At 39.1% G+C, this 22375-nt stretch overlaps 3 long non-coding RNA genes across 3 annotated transcripts; all 3 read left to right on the top strand.

Annotated features, from left to right (window-relative positions):
- Positions 1-3444: 3444 nt before the first annotated feature.
- On the top strand, positions 3445-4703 carry LOC131012247 (uncharacterized). Its single transcript, XR_009097244.1, has 2 exons — positions 3445-3876; positions 4494-4703. It is a non-coding gene; the product is annotated as an uncharacterized LOC131012247 (long non-coding RNA).
- Positions 4704-9702: 4999 nt separating this feature from the next.
- On the top strand, positions 9703-11013 carry LOC131012226 (uncharacterized). The gene is made up of 2 exons (XR_009097240.1): positions 9703-10127; positions 10745-11013. It is a non-coding gene; the product is annotated as an uncharacterized LOC131012226 (long non-coding RNA).
- Positions 11014-13829: 2816 nt separating this feature from the next.
- On the top strand, positions 13830-16769 carry LOC131012225 (uncharacterized). Its single transcript, XR_009097239.1, has 3 exons — positions 13830-13968; positions 15822-15888; positions 16493-16769. It is a non-coding gene; the product is annotated as an uncharacterized LOC131012225 (long non-coding RNA).
- The last annotated feature ends 5606 nt before the right edge of the window (positions 16770-22375 follow it).

The raw sequence follows: 22375 nt of genomic DNA, 5'->3' as shown, positions 1-22375 counted from the left end.
CTTCGTCTGATCCTCCAGCCTTCTTGTTACCAAGATTTCTCATAAGGTCGAACTCATTTGCCATGAGATCGGAGAAAAGCTTGTTTGTCGGGAGCTGACTGAATCCTGGCTTATGCTGATGAGCGACTGAGTAGATCTGCCATTCTCCACGTGGCAGTGCTCGAAGAATCTTCAGGTTGATTTCTCGTTGAGTGTATTTGTCTTTGGAAATGGATTGAACTTCATTCAATATAAGATTGAATCTTTGTTCCATTTCCTCGACAGATTCATTCTTGAGCATGAGGAAGGAGTCGAATTTCTGGCAAGCTATGGATAGCTTATTCTCCTTGATTTCCTCAGAACCTACGCACATTCTTTCCAGAATGTCCCACATCTCCTTTGCTGTTCTGCACTTGATAATCTTCATGACATACTTGTCAGGAACGGTGCCGGAGATGATGCTTTTGGCGAGGTTGTCTAACTCATCTTGCTTCCTTTCTTCTGTGGTGAAGTCTGCCTTAGACTTGGGCTGGTCCTCATCGTAAGGTTCCTGATGGATGTCAGTAGGAACCCTTTTTACAGTTTCGGTGATGATGATCGGACCGCTGGTGATGACTTTCCACATTCTGCAATGTTGGGCGGTGAGGAAGCTTTCAAGCCGAAACTTCCATATGTCGTATTTTTCAATACTAAACATAGGTAGAGAAGATAATCTGCTGTGGTTAGTCTCCATCAAAAAAGAGAGAACAGATAACAGCAGATAGAGCAAATAGCAAGCACAAAAATAAGAAAGAGTAAAACTTCTTCGAGACCTTTAAGAAAGGATCTAGTTCAAGTAGGAACTAGTCAGATACAGATAGTTCTTGCGAACAACCTGCTCTGATACCAATTGTTAGGTCCGGGGGGTCTCGAATAAGTGTATGGGGGGAGGAATACACCTATAGGCTATTTTTGGTCTATCTACCAACCTCAATCAGAGGGATCTCAGTCAGAGATAGAAAAGAAACTTTACAAGCAAACCAGACACCTGTTTAACCGAAATTAGTTTTGACCAACAGGGTTGACGACTGATACTGAAAGCTCTTCAGTAAAGAGTTATCAGTTAAGTCACAAGAACTTAACTGATCCACGTAAGGGCTTCAGTCGTGTTTGCAAAGATAGAGATGATATCACTCTTCCTTACTATCAGAGGATAGTTCAGTCAGATTGATATCACACGCAGCGGAAATTAAACTTAGTTTCGAATAGCCTCGGTGGAGCAGATAGTTGGATTAAGGTTTCTCTAGCAGTTAGTCAGTGTTCAGTTTTATCAATAGAAATAGCACAGTTAAGAATGTAAAACTGAAAGCTGTAAATAACACAGAGACTTTTACGTGGTTCGGAAAAACTCTTTCCTACATCCACGGCTAGTTGATCAGACCAACAATCCACTCCGCAAGTGCTTGCCTGGTGCACTGCAAACCGTGAACTGAAGATAAACTCTCTTCAGCACCTACACACCTCGCGTAGGATTTCTCCACCTACACACCTCGTATAGGATTTCAGCACCTACACAACTTGTAACACCCCGCTTTTTCCTAGCTAAATTTAGAATTTATTTTAAACTTAGATTTAAGATGATTCACGCCGGATTGAGAAAAAGAATTTATTTTTAATTCCAACAAAAATTATTAAAAAAAAAAAACATTTGTAAATTTAGTTATTTAATTTATATGCATTGCATATTTATTTAATTTAGCATTCAAGTATTTTCACGAGCTATTTATTTAGCGAACCCTGAAGTATTATTACAATCCCGATATTTTATCCTGAGGGATTTTATTAGTCCAATCAACACTACACCCTACACCATACATTGTCTTTTTAAACAACCCCCAAAATCAGCTTTAAGCTTTAAGCCATGCCTAAAGGCAGGCTGTCTACACTCTTTCCAGCCACCCTACCAGCCCCAAATTTCACTTTCCAGCCATGCCTAAGGGCAGGCTGTCAAATTTCATTGCTTAAGCACGTTCAAGCCAATTTCAGTTGGTATTCTCAATACCCAAAATTTTCAGACTTTCTTTTCACAGCAAGAATTCAAGTGCAGAGCGGCCATAGCTCGATTCCAGCAACCAAACCAAGTTCCTAAAGGTTCCCTCTTGAACTCTTCGTCTCATTAGCTTTTACAGCTTTAATCAAGCACTTCGTTTGTGCCATTCCAGTAAACCAATATACCCAACAACACATATGCACAGCACCGCATATAGCATTCTCAGTAATTAAACAAAATGGCATTTCAAATGCATCTACATACACTCTGTTCATATAGGTGTTTAATTTTTACATTCAAGCATGTCTGTAAAAAGAAAAGAAAGAAAAGGTAGAAATTTAAGTTTTATTTTTGTTCCCCGCCTTCGATTTTGCTGTATAGAGCCGAAGGCGAGGCAAGGGCCTTATTGCCTCTCTGAGCCGGGTCTGGGCTGGGTTTTGTCGAGGGCGGCACGGCGGCGGCAGTTTGCTCCATCTACTGCTGTCGGCCGGAGAGAGAGGGGGGGTAGAGAGAGATGGGCGGCTGTGGGTTCAGCGGAGGGAGGCAGGGCACGGCGGCGGTGCCGCTGCTGCCCGGCCACGGCTGGAGAGAGAGAGATGTCGGAGATCTGAGGGAGAGACGGCGGTGGCTGTCATTGCAGTCGCCGAAGAGAGAGATCGAGGGAGGCGGCGGCGTCCGTCGTCGCCAAGGGGGAGAGGGAGAACAGAGGCTGTTCCCGCCGGGTTCGGTGAACAGAGGGGAGAACGGCGGCGGCCATGGGTTTCTGTCGCCGGGAGGTTTGAGAGAGAGCAGAGGGAGGCCAGGGCGCGGCGGCCCTGCCGCTGTCGCTCGGCCACGGACGGAGGAAGAGAGAGTTACGAACAGTTGAGAACTCGAGGGAGAAGTGGCCGGAGCGACGTTGTCGCCGGGCACGATGGAGAAGCAGCAGAGGTCTAGCCTGTCGCCGCTCGCTTCTCCGGCGAGCTCCGGCGGCGGTGAAACTTCGAGAGGCAGAGAGCGAGAGAGAGTGAGCGGCTGAGAGGGAGAGAGAGATGTGTTGTGTGCGTGAGAATGAAGGAAGAGAAGGGAAATAGGGTAGAGGTTTGGGCTTGAGGGATTTGGGCCGAGTATTTGGGCCGATTTTTATGAGTGATGGGCTTCGATTTTTAAATAGATTTGGGCTGCGATTTTTAAAAGCTTGGGCCGATTTTTAATTTTATTTAGCTGGGCCCGATTTATTTTATTCAGTCTGGGCCATTCATATTTTATTGAGTTGGGCCTCATCTTTTAAATTTATATGGGCTATTATTTATTTAAGCATGAGCTCTATTTCATCTATTTAAATGGGTTCCCTATTTTATTTAATTAGACTATTAATTAGTTTGATTAATTATTTTTAAAGACTTTGGATTGCCTTCAATTAATTAAATTGAGCTTTCTTATTTTTAATTAATTGAACTATTATTAGTTTGATTAATTTATTTAAAGGATAATTTTTATAATAATATTAAATTATTATTAAGTGCATATTTTAAGTAATTACTTATCATATGCTAAGCATGACATGACATTTCATTTGCATCATGAAATAAAAAGTATTTATGATTTAATTGGTTTTATTTATAATTCCAATTATTAAAGAAAGATGAGTAAGAATATTGTTGGTGTTCTTAACTCAAGAGAAATGTTTTCAATTATTTATTCATTAAATTTTGAAAACCCGGCTAAGTGAATCATAGAATATTAAGCACTTCACCATGAATTAAGATTAGCTTCACGAGACCTATTAAGAATAGAATTTCTTGTAGGCTTTGTGACCAGGGGGATTAGCGCTGCTTTCCCAAGACAGGTTTATAAGTGATTATGATCTTCAGGCTTTGCCTAACCAGGTGGGCATTACTTTCCAAATGTACAAAGTATGATTGAGTTATTAAGCTCTAAATGTTTCAATGAAATGCAAATTATTTATTTAATGTAATGAAAACTGTTTATCCAATAAAATGTTTATGTGCACTCTGCTCTGTTTAAGGCTCGCACAGTTAATCAATTGAGGTTCTCTTATGACCTAATACGTTGTTTGAGAATTGTGTACACTTGTTAGTTGACTCGGTGGGTTGATCTCCATCGGGCTCTAACCAGAGGCGTTATAAGGGTGCTCGGCAGGATGTGTTCCGGAGCATGAGAAATATCAGGCCTGCCTGGGTAGCGTCCCGAGGTCAAAGTAAACTTGTCTGGGTTACGCCCTCAGTTCAAGTCAGCGGGAGACAGAGATCCGTCGGTGGCTAGAGGTCCGGGATCACAGCGAGTAACAGAAAGGGAGTGTGACATGTGCGCACAAATGAAAAATGTTTTAACATGCTTAGAAGTTATTTCATTTTAAAACCTTCTAAGTCATGTCAAGTATAATTGGATAAACTGTCTTTACGAAAATATAAAATGTTTCAGAAAATGCATGCCCACTAAGTACATTAGTACTTAGCCCAAAAATACTTTCAAATGTTTTCAGGTTGGCTGGCCGGTGCTGACGGGACGGAGCTGAGGCTAGAGTTAAATTCCTATGTTAGACTTCCGCTGTAGCAATTACTCATTTCAGTCTTTTGTTTTTCCAACTTAAGATCTTCATGTTAAATTTCAAATGATATATTTGACCGAACTTAGATTCTTCACTACTAAATTTATGCCAATGAATGTCGGTTGTCAGAAGCATGAAACAAAACTTATGATCCAAAGGGGCATAGCCCGAGTTTCTATCCTATTTCGGGTTTTAACAAGGTATTTCTCTTGTTTATTTCTATGAATTATTCACACCTCGATTATATTTATTCCTTCAAGAATTGGGGTGTGACAGAAAACTGTTTATCCAATAAAATGTTTATGTGCACTCTGCTCTGTTTAAGGCTCGCGCAGTTAATCAATTGAGGTTCTCTTATGACCTAATACGTTGTTTGAGAATTGTGTACACTTGTTAGTTGACTCGGTGGGTTGATCTCCATCGGGCTCTAACCAGAGGCGTTATAAGGGTGCTCGGCTGGATGTGTTCCGGAGCATGAGAAATATCAGGCCTGCCTGGGTAGCGTCCCGAGGTCAAAGTAAACTTGTCTGGGTTACGCCCTCAGTTCAAGTCAGCGGGAGACAGAGATCCGTCGGTGGCTAGAGGTCCGGGATCACAGCGAGTAACAGAAAGGGAGTGTGACATGTGCGCACAAATGAAAAATGTTTTAACATGCTTAGAAGTTATTTCATTTTAAAACCTTCTAAGTCATGTCAAGTATAATTGGATAAACTGTCTTTACGAAAATATAAAATGTTTCAGAAAATGCATGCCCACTAAGTACATTAGTACTTAGCCCAAAAATACTTTCAAATGTTTTCAGGTTGGCTGGCCGGTGCTGACGGGACGGAGCTGAGGCTAGAGTTAAATTCCTATGTTAGACTTCCGCTGTAGCAATTACTCATTTCAGTCTTTTGTTTTTCCAACTTAAGATCTTCATGTTAAATTTCAAATGATATATTTGACCGAACTTAGATTCTTCACTACTAAATTTATGCCAATGAATGTCGGTTGTCAGAAGCATGAAACAAAACTTATGATCCAAAGGGGCATAGCCCGAGTTTCTATCCTATTTCGGGTTTTAACAAGGTATTTCTCTTGTTTATTTCTATGAATTATTCACACCTCGATTATATTTATTCCTTCAAGAATTGGGGTGTGACAGAAAACTGTTTATCCAATAAAATGTTTATGTGCACTCTGCTCTGTTTAAGGCTCGCGCAGTTAATCAATTGAGGTTCTCTTATGACCTAATACGTTGTTTGAGAATTGTGTACACTTGTTAGTTGACTCGGTGGGTTGATCTCCATCGGGCTCTAACCAGAGGCGTTATAAGGGTGCTCGGCTGGATGTGTTCCGGAGCATGAGAAATATCAGGCCTGCCTGGGTAGCGTCCCGAGGTCAAAGTAAACTTGTCTGGGTTACGCCCTCAGTTCAAGTCAGCGGGAGACAGAGATCCGTCGGTGGCTAGAGGTCCGGGATCACAGCGAGTAACAGAAAGGGAGTGTGACATGTGCGCACAAATGAAAAATGTTTTAACATGCTTAGAAGTTATTTCATTTTAAAACCTTCTAAGTCATGTCAAGTATAATTGGATAAACTGTCTTTACGAAAATATAAAATGTTTCAGAAAATGCATGCCCACTAAGTACATTAGTACTTAGCCCAAAAATACTTTCAAATGTTTTCAGGTTGGCTGGCCGGTGCTGACGGGACGGAGCTGAGGCTAGAGTTAAATTCCTATGTTAGACTTCCGCTGTAGCAATTACTCATTTCAGTCTTTTGTTTTTCCAACTTAAGATCTTCATGTTAAATTTTAAATGATATATTTGACCGAACTTAGATTCTTCACTACTAAATTTATGCCAATGAATGTCGGTTGTCAGAAGCATGAAACAAAACTTATGATCCAAAGGGGCATAGCCCGAGTTTCTATCCTATTTCGGGTTTTAACAAGGTATTTCTCTTGTTTATTTCTATGAATTATTCACACCTCGATTATATTTATTCCTTCAAGAATTGGGGTGTGACAGAATGGTATCAGAACATGAGTTTTCTTTCATGACTCTGATAACCATAAGCTTTTGATGTTGAGTCTAGAATAGTATCTCTAGACTTCTAAGAATGTCAGTAGCCCTCAGCTCACCGTCACACTGCCGCAACCAAGGTACGATAATAGTTTCAAAAATATACATATATGTATTTCATATGTTATGAAAGTTTTCAAGAAAATGTGCGCCTTATGTTTACGATGCTATGTGAATGCTTTTTGTCGTGTTTGGGACTACCCGAACCCATAACGACTCAATGAATGTATTTCGTGTTTGGGACAACCCGAGCCCTTAACGAATCAATGTATGTATGTATGTATGGTCGAGTTAGATTCCTTGAATCTTTCCGGCATAAGCAAAGTTTTTCATGAAAGGGACATTTAATGTCCATATGACTCAAAATTTCAAAGAAAGCAAATATATGTATGTATGAATGAATGATGAGAAAGTTTTATGTTATCATTTTAGGTTCACTGCCTATATGATTAGAATGATGAGTTCTTTTACAAATCGTTTGAGAACCACCCAAGAATGCTTTGAGAATGTTAATCGTGATAGCACCGCTTGATCGAATTAAGTAAAGACTGGTAAGATAGAAATGTGTAACATAGAGATGTTACAACATAAAGGCACTGCCTTAAGACTAAGGATTCATTTGAGCTATTTCAATAGCAGTGAGATTAAGTTTTTCACATAAGAACTTATGTTGCTTATGATTATGATGTCAGTTGTGATAGCTTTGCTAGAACGGCATAGAATGGACTTTCATGGTACCAGTGACTTATGATGAAGTACTTGTTAGTAAGTGTTTTAAGTTAGAAGTTTGACCAGAGCCTTACATGAATAAGACGTTGACATGATTGGGGGCGAAGCTCCCATTTGACTGAGTGATTCGTTTTGTTGGGTCTGGCCAGCCCACATGACTATGATCTCGGTGATTGTCAATTTAGTTATCCCAATGTATAAACTCGTACTATATAGTTGTCCCAATAAGATCTTCTTTGATCACGATAAGCATAGTATGATTAGAATGAGTTCATTTGTCAACAGTTCTCGAGACATGAGACGTAGCATTCTCACGATTAGAAAATGTGATAAGCATCAAGCTATGTAGCCGCACTGATAGTGAAGTCTAGTATCCCAAACTAGATTACCCAGATATGCAATTTCGAGGACGAAATTTTTATAAGGAGGGAGGGATGTAACACCCCGCTTTTTCCTAGCTAAATTTAGAATTTATTTTAAACTTAGATTTAAGATGATTCACGCCGGATTGAGAAAAAGAATTTATTTTTAATTCCAACAAAAATGATTTAAAAAAAAAAACATTTGTAAATTTAGTTATTTAATTTATATGCATTGCATATTTATTTAATTTAGCATTCAAGTATTTTCACGAGCTATTTATTTAGCGAACCCTGAAGTATTATTACAATCCCGATATTTTATCCTGAGGGATTTTATTAGTCCAATCAACACTACACCCTACACCATACCTTGTCTTTTTAAACAACCCCCAAAATCAGCTTTAAGCTTTAAGCCATGCCTAAAGGCAGGCTGTCTACACTCTTTCCAGCCACCCTACCAGCCCCAAATTTCACTTTCCAGCCATGCCTAAGGGCAGGCTGTCAAATTTCATTGCTTAAGCACGTTCAAGCCAATTTCAGTTGGCATTCTCAATACCCAAAATTTTCAGACTTTCTTTTCACAGCAAGAATTCAAGTGCAGAGCGGCCATAGCTCGATTCCAGCAACCAAACCAAGTTCCTAAAGGTTCCCTCTTGAACTCTTCGTCTCATTAGCTTTTACAGCTTTAATCAAGCACTTCGTTTGTGCCATTCCAGTAAACTAATATACCCAGCAACACATATGCACAGCACCGCATATAGCATTCTCAGTAATTAAACAAAATGGCATTTCAAATGCATCTACATACACTCTGTTCATATAGGTGTTTAATTTTTACATTCAAGCATGTCTGTAAAAAGAAAAGAAAGAAAAGGTAGAAATTTAAGTTTTATTTTTGTTCCCCGCCTTTGATTTTGCTGTATAGAGCCGAAGGCGAGGCAAGGGCCTTATTGCCTCTCTGAGCCGGGTCTGGGCTGGGTTTTGTCGAGGGCGGCACGGCGGCGGCAGTTTGCTCCATCTACTGCTGTCGGCCGGAGAGAGAGGGGGGTGGAGAGAGATGGGCGGCTGTGGGTTCAGCGGAGGGAGGCAGGGCACGGCGGCGGTGCCGCTGCTGCCCGGCCACGGCTGGAGAGAGAGAGATGTCGGAGATCTGAGGGAGAGACGGCGGTGGCTGTCATTGCAGTCGCCGAAGAGAGAGATCGAGGGAGGCGGCGGCGTCCGTCGTCGCCAAGGGGGAGAGGGAGAACAGAGGCTGTTCCCGCCGGGTTCGGTGAACAGAGGGGAGAACGGCGGCGGCCATGGGTTACTGTCGCCGGGAGGTTTGAGAGAGAGCAGAAGGAGGCCAGGGCGCGGCGGCCCTGCCGCTGTCGCTCGGCCACGGACGGAGGAAGAGAGAGTTACGAACAGTTGAGAACTCGAGGGAGAAGTGGCCGGAGCGTCGTTGTCGCCGGGCACGATGGAGTAGCAGCAGAGGTCTAGCCTGTCGCCGCTCGCTTCTCCGGCGAGCTCCGGCGGCGGTGAAACTTCGAGAGGCAGAGAGCGAGAGAGAGTGAGCGGCTGAGAGGGAGAGAGAGATGTGTTGTGTGCGTGAGAATGAAGGAAGAGAAGGGAAATAGGGTAGAGGTTTGGGCTTGAGGGATTTGGGCCGAGTATTTGGGCCGATTTTTATGAGTGATGGGCTTCGATTTTTAAATAGATTTGGGCTGCGATTTTTAAAAGCTTGGGCCGATTTTTAATTTTATTTAGTTGGGCCCGATTTATTTTATTCAGTCTGGGCCATTCATATTTTATTGAGTTGGGCCTCATCTTTTAAATTTATATGGGCTATTATTTATTTAAGCATGAGCTCTATTTCATCTATTTAAATGGGTTCCCTATTTTATTTAATTAGACTATTAATTAGTTTGATTAATTATTTTTGAAGACTTTGGATTGCCTTCAATTAATTAAATTGAGCTTTCTTATTTTTAATTAATTGAACTATTATTAGTTTGATTAATTTATTTAAAGGATAATTTTTATAATAATATTAAATTATTATTAAGTGCATATTTTAAGTAATTACTTATCATATGCTAAGCATGACATGACATTTCATTTGCATCATGAAATAAAAAGTATTTATGATTTAATTGGTTTTATTTATAATTCCAATTATTAAAGAAAGATGAGTAAGAATATTGTTGGTGTTCTTAACTCAAGAGAAATGTTTTCAATTATTTATTCATTAAATTTTGAAAACCCGGCTAAGTGAATCATAGAATATTAAGCACTTCACCATGAATTAAGATTAGCTTCACGAGACCTATTAAGAATAGAATTTCTTGTAGGCTTTGTGACCAGGGGGATTAGCGCTGCTTTCCCAAGACAGGTTTATAAGTGATTATGATCTTCAGGCTTTGCCTAACCAGGTGGGCATTACTTTCCAAATGTACAAAGTATGATTGAGTTATTAAGCTCTAAATGTTTCAATGAAATGCAAATTATTTATTTAATGTAATGAAAACTGTTTATCCAATAAAATGTTTATGTGCACTCTGCTCTGTTTAAGGCTCGCGCAGTTAATCAATTGAGGTTCTCTTATGACCTAATACGTTGTTTGAGAATTGTGTACACTTGTTAGTTGACTCGGTGGGTTGATCTCCATCGGGCTCTAACCAGAGGCGTTATAAGGGTGCTCGGCTGGATGTGTTCCGGAGCATGAGAAATATCAGGCCTGCCTGGGTAGCGTCCCGAGGTCAAAGTAAACTTGTCTGGGTTACGCCCTCAGTTCAAGTCAGCGGGAGACAGAGATCCGTCGGTGGCTAGAGGTCCGGGATCACAGCGAGTAACAGAAATGGAGTGTGACATGTGCGCACAAATGAAAAATGTTTTAACATGCTTAGAAGTTATTTCATTTTAAAACCTTCTAAGTCATGTCAAGTATAATTGGATAAACTGTCTTTACGAAAATATAAAATGTTTCAGAAAATGCATGCCCACTAAGTACATTAGTACTTAGCCCAAAAATACTTTCAAATGTTTTCAGGTTGGCTGGCCGGTGCTGACGGGACGGAGCTGAGGCTAGAGTTAAATTCCTATGTTAGACTTCCGCTGTAGCAATTACTCATTTCAGTCTTTTGTTTTTCCAACTTAAGATCTTCATGTTAAATTTCAAATGATATATTTGACCGAACTTAGATTCTTCACTACTAAATTTATGCCAATGAATGTCGGTTGTCAGAAGCATGAAACAAAACTTATGATCCAAAGGGGCATAGCCCGAGTTTCTATCCTATTTCGGGTTTTAACAAGGTATTTCTCTTGTTTATTTCTAAGAATTATTCACACCTCGATTATATTTATTCCTTCAAGAATTGGGGTGTGACACAACTCGCGTAGGATTTCCCTACTAAGCACACCTCGTGCTCAGACTTCTCTTTCAGAGTTCAGAGTACCTTCCTGAATCTCCGAATCACTCAAACACTCTTATGGGGGAGAGGTTTAAACGAGTGCCAACTATACTTACAAAGAACAAGTTCTTTGAAGCAAGTTTGACCTTTGGCTTCTGAGTACACAGAATATATGTCTAGGGTCTAAGAGAATGTATGTAATCAGCAGTGACTGATTTTGGCTTTGGAATTCTCTTCTTCGATTCAAGCTTTGAGCGGTTTAAGCTTTGGGCTGAGTAGCTATTTCGGCAGAGCTTCAGCTTATGTAGTTGAATCGGTGAAGATTGAAGTGATCCTCGAGCGCTATTTGTAGGAGAATTCTTGAATAGATCCGTTGGCGTAAATCGTCCTCAAGATTTCTTCCGTTGGAGAGCAATTCGAATTTGGGCTGAGGCTTCAATCTTCGAGGTTCCTTGTCTGTGTGGAAACGGCTCTCTTTGATCGACAGGAGATGTGACATCTCTGAAAAGTAACTACCAGATAGGAATGACCTCTGCAGAGATAAGATATTGAGATATCTCTGCATTTAATGCGGCTGTACTTGAGCGTACGTGGCTTCCTCTGAACGTTGGAAGATCAGTCCTAGGAGGAATGTTCAACTGATACTTGACTTTAGTATCAGTCTATGGCACGCATTAAATAATCAGTCTTCAACTGATTCTTCAACTGATACTTCAGTTGGTAACTCCAGTCTTCAGTCTTCAGTCTTCATTCTTCAGTCTTCAGTCTTTGACACCGCAGCTAAACTAGAAACGAACTCTAACACTTGAGTTCAAAACGATTCTAGTCTATTACATCTAAGTCCTATGAATTTTGGTATCATCAAAACAAGGGTTAGGATATTCCACAAGGTTCCCAACACACTTTATGAAAAATAGAGATAACAAGTAAAGGAATTGTGTTGAGGTGGTGTACGAAAATAGAAATATTTATGTTTTTGTGATACGGTCCAAAATGACAAAATGTTCATATTTTTGTGAGATAAAGGGTGTACAATATTTGGTGATCTCATTTAATATAACAATATGCAATCAATATACATAAAATAATTATTTACTTCTTTTTTACTCTCACTTACACACACATTATTTCAAAATTACATTGATGATGAGTAAAATAAGCACCAACATTGTGCATAACAGGGCTAGGATATTTCTATTTATTATTATTATTATTATTATTATTATTATTATTTGGTGCAGCTCTGACTTGACAGGGCTGACTTGCAATCGGGAGTTATCATGGCAGCTTAACCCGACTCTCGGCTTGGCAAGCTCAACTCTGCCTTCCAGCTATGTCGCGCCAACTCTGACATCTTAATTACAAGACGGAGATCAGAACAATGATTGGGCCTAATTACTTGAGTTAATGGGCCTAAGTGCTAGCTCATGGGCCTAAGGGCCTTAAGTTTACTTTAGTGCCTATGAATATGAGTTTTATCACTAGATTAGGGGACTTTTGATTCATTCATCTCTCATTGTAAAATGTAAACTCTTTGATCATAATGAGATCCCCAAAAAAATCCACCCGTGGATGTAGATCCTAGCGATCGAACCACGCAAATCTCGTGTTCTTATCGTTTTCTATTATGGTGTTGATTTCTGTTGCATCATACATAGTGACACAAATTAATAAATATTACAGTATGATGTTATTAATTTAAGGTGTTATGGCAAAAAAAATATACGAACTTTGAAATAAGTTGCAATTTTCACCTAAACTTTTAATTAAGCAAAAAATGCATGAATTTATATTTTTGTTGCAATTTTCACCTATGTTAGACTTTCAAAGAAATTAGAGCTTAATTGATAATCGAAATTAAGTCAAAAATATTAATTTTTGCCTTCTTAGACCTCTGAACTTCTAAATACTCATCATCATCAGAAGTTAGACCAACATCAGGCGAACTTCCGACTGTCAACTAAGTTTTAATTTTGCCAAAAGTCAAACTCATGTGAAAATTTGTAATACCCGTGCTTTTGATGTCGTGTTTAGTTGCTTGAGTTTGAGTAATTAGGGTATCCTTTGTTTGATTACTTGTACAGAGATGAGGAGTTATATGAAGTTTTCTTGTTTTTTTTTAAAAGATGTTGAGATGTTCTTTTGATGATGTTTGGATGATGTGGGATTTTATATCCGTAATTGAGTTTGAGTATTTGAATAATTCGAGATAATTATTTGAATGAGAACGGTGAACTCGGAAGTGAAATCTGAGTCCGTTAAGACGTTTTTGAAATTTTTGACTTTTTGACGATGAATAGTAAAAATACTGCTATTTCGTCTGTTTGTCGACTTTCAAAATCTTACGTGCACGTCGTCGAGAAATATTCTTAGTTTTTCGATACGAGTCCAATAATGAAAGTTTTTATTTTTGGACGATGAGTGAATAGTAAATCGGGATTTCTCGATAAACGAACCGAGCTCGTTTATCAGAATTTCGAGAACGGGCATGCGTTTTCTATATTTATATAGAATTACGAGTGTAATGAAAGTGAGTAGGAGTTGAGAGGGCGAGTAACGAAGAGTATGGGTAGTTAGTCGTTAAGACGAGACGAGACGAGACGAAACGAGATATTTAACGACTAAATATCTAACCTACCCTACCCCTAACCACCCCCCAACCGCCCAAACCCCTTTCCCCTCACTTACTTACGGCTGTTAGCAGCCAACACCCCTCAGTTTTAATTTTTAATTATCTCACACACACTAAACACACACACAACTCACGCATATCTCCATTGTTGAGGAGTTGGAGCTTTTGAGCTCCGTTTTGAGCGAGAAGACGAGCCCCGATCATCTTTTCGAACACGTATCTAAGTAGGTAAGATCTCTACCTACGTTTTGATGGTTTTCTTTTCGATTTTCGTCGACGTCGAAAAACGTCGATTCTCGACTTTATTTTGAAACGACGTCGGATCGTCGTGAAATTTTAGTATGTTGTTCTTGGGTAGATGTTGAGCATGTTTAATGAAGGGAGTAAGAACGGAACGAACCGTAGCTATGAAACCCATGAGGGCAGCCCCGTTTTTCACATATTAGCTTGTCTTTCGATTTTTGTTTGATCGTTTTGACTTGATATTTGTGCTTAAGGGTATGCTAGAATCGATATATATTAAATTCGTATTTTTCCAAGCACGAAAATTGTATAAGTTTTTAGAGTATGATTATTTAAATTCGTGAAGTTTGGGACGTTGCATAATGAATATTATTGCGTATATGTGTTCTACGATATCACATGAGCATGCTAATTGATTTACAATTTATGGATGATAATTGTTGAACGAAATTAAAACTGGAATTCTGTAAAAATTTTACAGCAGTTTCAAGCTTATGTTTCGATGAGTTTTCATTGCTTGATGGCTCTGAAATTTTAGTATGTTTATCTATGATATGTGTATTTCGTCGCTGCAAAATTTCATGTCTTTTGGATGATGTTTGGTATTTTAAAGATATTTTGAAAAATCCTTGACAGAATCTGTCAACTATTGGTAGACTTCACAAAAACGTTTATATCTATTAATCCATGAAGGATTTTGCATCACCGTTTTTTTTAAACGAAACTAGACTTCAATACTTTTCTAAAAACATAAGATTTCGATTTTTATGACCTCTGAAACAGAGCAGTTTATTATTTCAAAAATGCCCTGTTCTGCTGTCATATTTGTCCAACAGTAAAAGTGTATGAGTTTCATTGTTTATTTGGCAGATCATATGAACGTTTTCTCTTGTGAAATTTTAACCAAATTTTCAAGGATACCTTTAGTTTTGGATGATTAAATTTGATGGAATTTTATTAAGGTTTGCCTTGGTTTCTAATGGCCTAAACAAAATTGGCAGAAACTGTCAATCTTTGACAGCCTGCACTAAAAGAGCAATATCTCCAAAAACCTTTAACCTTTTTGGTTAACTACCATTTTTAGAGTGAACTACACTTCATGGAGTTTTTGAGATCAATTGGTATGGGAGTTTATGATGATTGAGTTGGTTGTTATGAATTTTTAAAGATGACACAAAAACAGCAAAACTTTCTAGAAAACAACTTGATTATATTTGTTTTGATGGATGATACGATATGACTAAATGGTGTGAGTTGTGAGAGTTATGATTAACGCACATAAATGTTGGTATCTGGCACTCGAACAATTGGTGTCGAGTATAAATGATAGTTTACTGATAAAGAGTTTTGATGATTTTGAATTGTTTGGTTTGCGTTGAAAAGATGTCAAGATGTTAAGTTTTGAGTCGAGAGACGAGTTCACGTAGTGAGATTCACGCGTTGAAATCTCGTGGCTGACATTATATATGAATAGGTCATGTCGAAATTTTTAGTGAAATTAGAATTTGAGCATAGTCGATTCTTGTTGACCCGTGACTCAAATACATGCCTAATGGAAAGTTTAACTTTCTAATTGGTTAATTAGACGAGATGAGAGCGAATAGATCTGCTAAGAAAGTGGACTTTTCGATGTGTTAAATATTTCTTTTAATTGAAGCGCTGCTAATTATAACATAAGGATGTTATAATTAATGAGTAATGACGAGAGATAATAATTGTTTTATTGATTAACAATCAAGAGAGATGAACATTAGAGATACTAATGTTTCATAAAAGAGATTAGATTATTAATCGAGGTTTCTTTTATAACTTCTCACCAATTCTTCATAACGATGAAGGTCCTTTTGGGAAGTAACGACTTGAGGGAGAGAGTGACGTTACTCATTGATACAGAGACACAACGAGGTGGGCATTACTTTTACTATACGTATATAGAGATCCCCTGCGTGTCGTAGGCCTCTTATACGAATGAATGCATGAGATGATCTAACTGTTAATTTCAGTTTCATATATATATCAAATGAGTTTAAATGTTACGTTCAAGCAAGTTATTTCATGACAAAATCTTTGAGTTAAAGTTATTTCAAGTATTGTCTTGCCATAAAATGTTTAAATTTTAGTATGATATCTATCTGCTTTGGCTTTGCCAATGATGCAATCGAATTCGGGTCTTGAGCAGTTGATAGCTATCCTGCCAGGGCTAGTGTACACCAGTGACCGTGAGTCATCTAGCGGGTTGGCCGGTCAAGTGACCGTGAGAGGTGGCCACCTCTCCGGCACACAGTTTCAGATATGATAGATTACAAAAGAACTTAGTCTGATCAGACGAACTTTAAGAATCACAAATGAACTTAGTAAGCTTGGGCCTTTTTAGCGAAAAACTCCCTTGCTGTACTGTTTATGATGGCATGACAATTTACAGTTTTGAAGCATGTATTTTTATACCTAGGCATACGTGCCCACTGAGTGCTTTTGTACTCAGCCCTGCATATGTTTTCTAAATGTGCAGGTTGAGCTGATGTGATGATGGTGCTGCAATGAGCGGAGTCTCCAGGGTTGTTAATAAATAGTTAACCTGTCTAGAATATGTCTTCATACATATGTCTAGCTACTTTCCGCTGCAAGATGTTGTTGATATTATAGTATGTTATGTCATACTTTGAGTCTTAAGAGAATGGTTGCATATGATGTATAACTTGATTAATGATATTAATTAACTTTTATGCAGTCTTTCATAGACTGTTTTCAATTGAGTATTAATGAATAAAAATGACGAGTTTTATTAAGATGAGTAAGTTTTACGGCTATAAATGACGCCCCTTTTCTTCCCCTTCTTCTTTAACCTCATCCCTAGTCGTGGATCACTCGGCCTAACTATCCCTAGTTAGGGCGGGCTGTGACAAAATTGCAACAAGAATATAAATTCATGTATTTTTTTGACTTAATTAAAAGTTCAGGTGAAAAATACACCCTTTTCCAAAGTTCATGTAATTTTTTGCCACAACCCCTTATTTTTTTTTTAAATAAAGCTTATACCAAATGAAAATTATTCTGGTACATCTTCATCTTCCTCATAATGCTGCGAGATTTTAGTATTATATATACTCCCTCCGTCCAGCAAAATTATGTAAAATTGCTTGGGCACGGGATTTAATAAAATTGGTGATGATTTTGATTTAGTGGAGAAAGGGTCCCACCACTTTATGAGATGTGTGGTTGAGATTGAATTTTGAGTGGATTTTTTGTAAATAAAGAGTGTTAGTAAGGATAAAATATTAAAGAGGATGGTGGGACCATTGCCATAAAAGGAAAGTGACATAATCTTGGCGGACGCCAAATATAGTAATTTTTACATAATCTTGGCGGACGGAGGGAGTAAAAATTATTAAATACATAATCTAATTTGGGTAGAAATTTAAAATACTCACTTTGATAAAGTATCTATTACAAATATCCACATCCATAACAAACATGTTAAATATACCCAAATTAATTTGAAGTACCATTTCTACTCTTAATGTATCAATCATGTTTGTACTTTTCCATTCTTACGCCTCTTACACATTTGAGTCAAAAAATGTACTTTGTGTAAAAAATGATGACACAAATTATGAGGATTCTCTAACTTTATGAATTTAATGTATTAGAGAATGACAACTCCCAAAGTGCACGAGTAGAATCTTATTTTGGCACCAAATTTCACGGCTCCAAATGTTCTTTGACCCCAATAATATGTATAGCATTGCATACAAATATGCATTGCAGTAGGCGACTCATTAGATACCTCTCAACGCTGCTCGCCGTCTTAATTATCAATATAATTTAACACAAATATGCATATATATGCCTAAACACATATATGCATAACGTTGCACACAAATATACATTGCACTAGGCGATCCAGATGTAATAGATTAAGAATTATTCGTGTGGCTACATAATCCATATATGTAGTAATAATATGCATATTGTATTTAACAATATATATATATATATATATATATATATATATATAGGGTGGGGATCTACAAAGAATCCCCTTAGTATAAAGAATAAGGAATTAATCTCTACCATTAAAACCGCTTAATCATGCGGTTGAGATAAATCTGATTTCTAGCTTTTAATTTATTATACCAAATTACCATTTATTCGTTTTAATTGGAAAAGGGCAATTAAGAGACTTTGAAAATGATAAAAACGGATGGGGCTAAATTTACTCCCCCATTTTAATCTCTCACTTCTCTTTCTCTTGCAAATCCCTCAGCCGCCTCCCTCATCCCTTCTCCCCATTCGACGGATTTTCCACAACGATTCACATCCCCCTCGCCGTCAATAGCAGCGGTGAACGGCAACTCCCGCCATCTCCTCATCGATGTAGTGCAAAACAGTAGGGTGGATCATCGCTTCGTTCGCCAGCATCTGCTCCGAAACTCGCGGGGCGTGAGATCTGAGAATTGCGCGATGCCGTGAACGGCTGAGTTGATGTTGCAGTCGCTCGCAGGCGGTGCAAATGCGACCATGGCTGCGTGGATCTTGTCGTCCAACTGGGCCTTCTCCAAATCTTTTGTTAGTGGGTTTGATTATTTTTTCTTAGTCATCTCTTTACACAAGTATGATTTAGTATGGTTTTTATTGATATATTTGATTTTTATTTCTGGAATTCTGATCAGAAAACGGCAGAAGACGGGTTGCCGACGCCGCCATGCACAAGTCGTAAAGCTTCAATTACACGTTCTTGGTTAGCTCTGGTTGCCTTGGTCAGCTCTGGCTACCTTGGTGATTTCCAGCTCTGGCTGCCTTGGTCAGCTCTGTCGGCCTTGGTCAGCTCTGGCGGCCTTCGTGATTTCCAGCTCTGGCGGTCTTGGTGATTTCCAGCTTTGGCGGCCGTGGTGATTTTCAGCTCTGGCTGCCGTAGTAATATGATAATATTCAAATGTTATATCGTATGTATTCACATGGATGTCAACATTATTCAGAACTATTGTGTGATATTCAGTACTTAATAATATTTATTCAGAACTTATTCGATTAATAATAAAGTGGTATTCAATTAATTTTCAATATTATTCAGTATAATTTTAGTGAATAAACTTTCAATGTTTGTGAATAAAGTGAATATTATTCAGAATAATTTTAGTGAATAAACTTTCAATGTTTGCGAATAAAGTGAAAAATGTACTGAATATGTTATAAAATATGAAATACAGACTCTGTCGAATTAACATTTAACTAATCTGAATAATTTAACATATTAAACTGAATAAATTTTCAAGTGAATATATATATATTTTTCTATTATGATATTGCCGAAAGAGATAAAAATATGTGAGGGAACAAATAAAGCAGCAATCTTAAATTGACGTAAATGACGATTGAGTTTTTTTTACGAGAATCATCCATTGAAATAAATAATTTTCTTTTTTAATATGATATTGCCGAAAGAAATCAAATATGTGAGGGAACAAAGAAAGCAACAACTTAAATTAAATTGACGTAAAGATTTAGTTGAACCAATTTTCCATAAATATAAAGATTAGTACTATCTTAATTGTAGGCATAAGCAGTTACTTATTATTAAACTGGAATTTTATTAAAGGAGGAAAAAAGAGAAAAAAGAAAAGAAGAGAGAACCTAGGAAGAACCCTTGAAAGCACAAGAGAGCAGACTAAGGGCCGAGCCTCATTAAAACCTGTTTAAGTAAAACCCAACACGGGAAACCTTAAACAGGAAAAAGAGTGCTCGTCTAGAGGACCTCGCGTTCATAAGCGGAGTTAGGATTATTTCAGAGGTTCCGGCCTCACCATCACCCCTAAATAATCCCGGCTCACAAACGCAGAAAAGACAAAAAACGTCAACGAGAAGACTAACACCAGTACCAAAGCGCACAACAAGAGAACTAACAAGACATGCCCAACAAAAAACGAAACAAAAACGCAGAAATAAACCAAAAAAGAAGCAAAAACTCAAAGACCAGCCACCCCGAAAGGCCACCAAAAGCTCAAACAAAATCTTAGTCAAATAGTATGCAAAGGCCACCAAAAGCTCGATCAACATCTTCCTCAAAGAAAAAGCAAAGGCCAAGGCAGCTAACGAGACGGCATTCTGAAAAGTATGCTCGTAAAAGAGCCGGAACCAACGCATCACTGACCAAAGCTCATTGTCCGAAGAAAAACCCCACCGATTAAGTGAGAACACCTCCATCGTAGGGCCACCAGCAAGGCAATCCCGCATCAGCCTCAATCCCGAGCGCACCCGAAGATTGAAAAAAGACTGATCGAGCGCCCCAAAACTCCACAAACCGCAAACACCAGCCAGATGCAAACTCCAGCGCGACGCCAACCACATGTTCGAAGAAAGTACCAGCTCGGCAAAGCAGCACTTAAAGCAAACATTCTCACCGCTTGGAGCATTAAGAATCAGAAAAACGATGCTAATCTCTAGCCTTACCACAGAGCTGGAGCCAAACACCTGAAACTCACGCCACACAAACCTCCTCCGCACACCACTTGTTCGAAGAAAGCACACGAACAGACAACACCCCCAAACGAAGGCATTGAAGCCCGACTTCTGCCCGACGAGGACAGCACAACAGGATAGAAGACCCCTCAACTCCCCTCCTCTCCAAAAACCCCAACGCTCCATAAGCTCTTCACACCAATTATAAGTATGAGACTCCTCGACCATGATGAATAAAGCCCACCTCCAATCAACGAAGTCAAACTCACAACCAAAAAAGACATTACATCGCGACAAAGCCAGCCGAAAAAGAAAGAGCAACAGATCGCCCTCACTCCTTTCATCAAACCAAGTCATAAAGATAACACACCAATCAAGGCATTGAAGCCACTCGTTTGTAAAAAAGTCTTCAGCAAAACTGAATAAAGCATCCACCCCACAACCAAGGCATTGAAGCCAAATTCCAGCCCAACAATGACTGTACAACTGGAACCAACAAAGAACAAGCCACCGCCTTCTGACAGATCTCCAAACGAGGGTCCTATCGCAAACGCTACACTTTTTGTCGAACATGACTATGGACCGAAAGATCTCTAATCACCGCATCCCTGATGATGTCAATAGAGTCCGCATCAATGTAGGCATAAGCAGTTACTATATAGGACAATTACTAACATATCCTTTTGGAATTAAAACACAACAAAAAGTCCGCATCAATGTGATCCGTTGGATCCACTAATTTTAATGATTAGGATTGATTCTTCATTCTCTCTACATTTAGCATTCTTTTTTTATCCACTCCCTATATATATATTGTAATGAGCAAAATCTGTATAGTTCATTTAAATGAACTATTCACAGCCCAAGTGCCTGACCCAAATCCAAAAATTGAATTAATTCCAAAGCCCATGCGCTAAATCATTAAGGCCTACCGACTCAAACCCTAGAAAGGGCAGCGACTTGGGGAGAAAGGCAAGAACTAGGTTAGGAATACAACCCCACGAATATCAGAATGACTAGGGTTTAAGGAGACGTGCCAACAAAACTCTAGCCGTCAGGATACCACAGTATAAATCAAAGCCAATTAGGTCATTCAAAGGCACACAACACGCTCTCTCCACCTTCTCTCCCCACTCGCACTATTCTACCTCCACGCTCTCAGCCTTAGGTTTTTCGGTGATCAGATCAACCGGGACGACCCAACGGCTCTCGCTCATTACTCAATTGCTCTTCAACCTCGTCGACCAAATCGACCTGATTTACTATTTTCTTTACTTTCAATACGATTTTCTCAATATTGTTTATTGACTGGAGCGTCGGAGGCCCTTCCATCGACACCCCCACCGGTGCTCCAAGAAGGGCTCTAACGTTGTTCGTGTTTCAGGTTGCTAGTGTCCACCGTACCGGACGACCCCGACGTCTTTATCCGTAGTTGTTGGATTCATCCCCAATAATTTGGCGCCCACCGTGGGGCCCTAACAATCAATCATTTCCAACGAACAATCACTGAGTTCTACCATGAGTACCCAAAACGACACACACGACATGACCGATGCTCCCTCCCAAATCGAGTAGTTGGCCTAAGTGGAGATAGGCGCCAAGCTCAATGCCCTGATGGACCAGATGGCCCAGGAAAGAGAGAGTAGGTTGTTGTTGGAAAAACAAAAATCAAGAGCTGCTAGCCCGACTGAAGGCTCTCACCTAGATCCAAACGCCTCCGACAATTTAAACGCAACGCCCCGACCAATTTTGGGTTCCTATTAACCCCATGATAGATATTGATGACATCCCGCTCACACCCAATGGAACTGAGATCAACCCAGATGACCCTTCATCCTCGGTAAGAAGCAATAGATCAGAGGTTATTCATCCTAACACGGGTAATCTTCATGTGAATGAGGTGAAACACACGTCTTGGACCAAACACGTGGGACGA

This window comes from Salvia miltiorrhiza, chromosome 2, assembly GCF_028751815.1.
Source record: "Salvia miltiorrhiza cultivar Shanhuang (shh) chromosome 2, IMPLAD_Smil_shh, whole genome shotgun sequence".
Taxonomy (NCBI): domain Eukaryota; kingdom Viridiplantae; phylum Streptophyta; class Magnoliopsida; order Lamiales; family Lamiaceae; genus Salvia; species Salvia miltiorrhiza.
The sequence above is the reverse complement of the archived record's forward strand: the minus strand, read 5'-3'. Positions and strand labels throughout refer to the sequence as shown.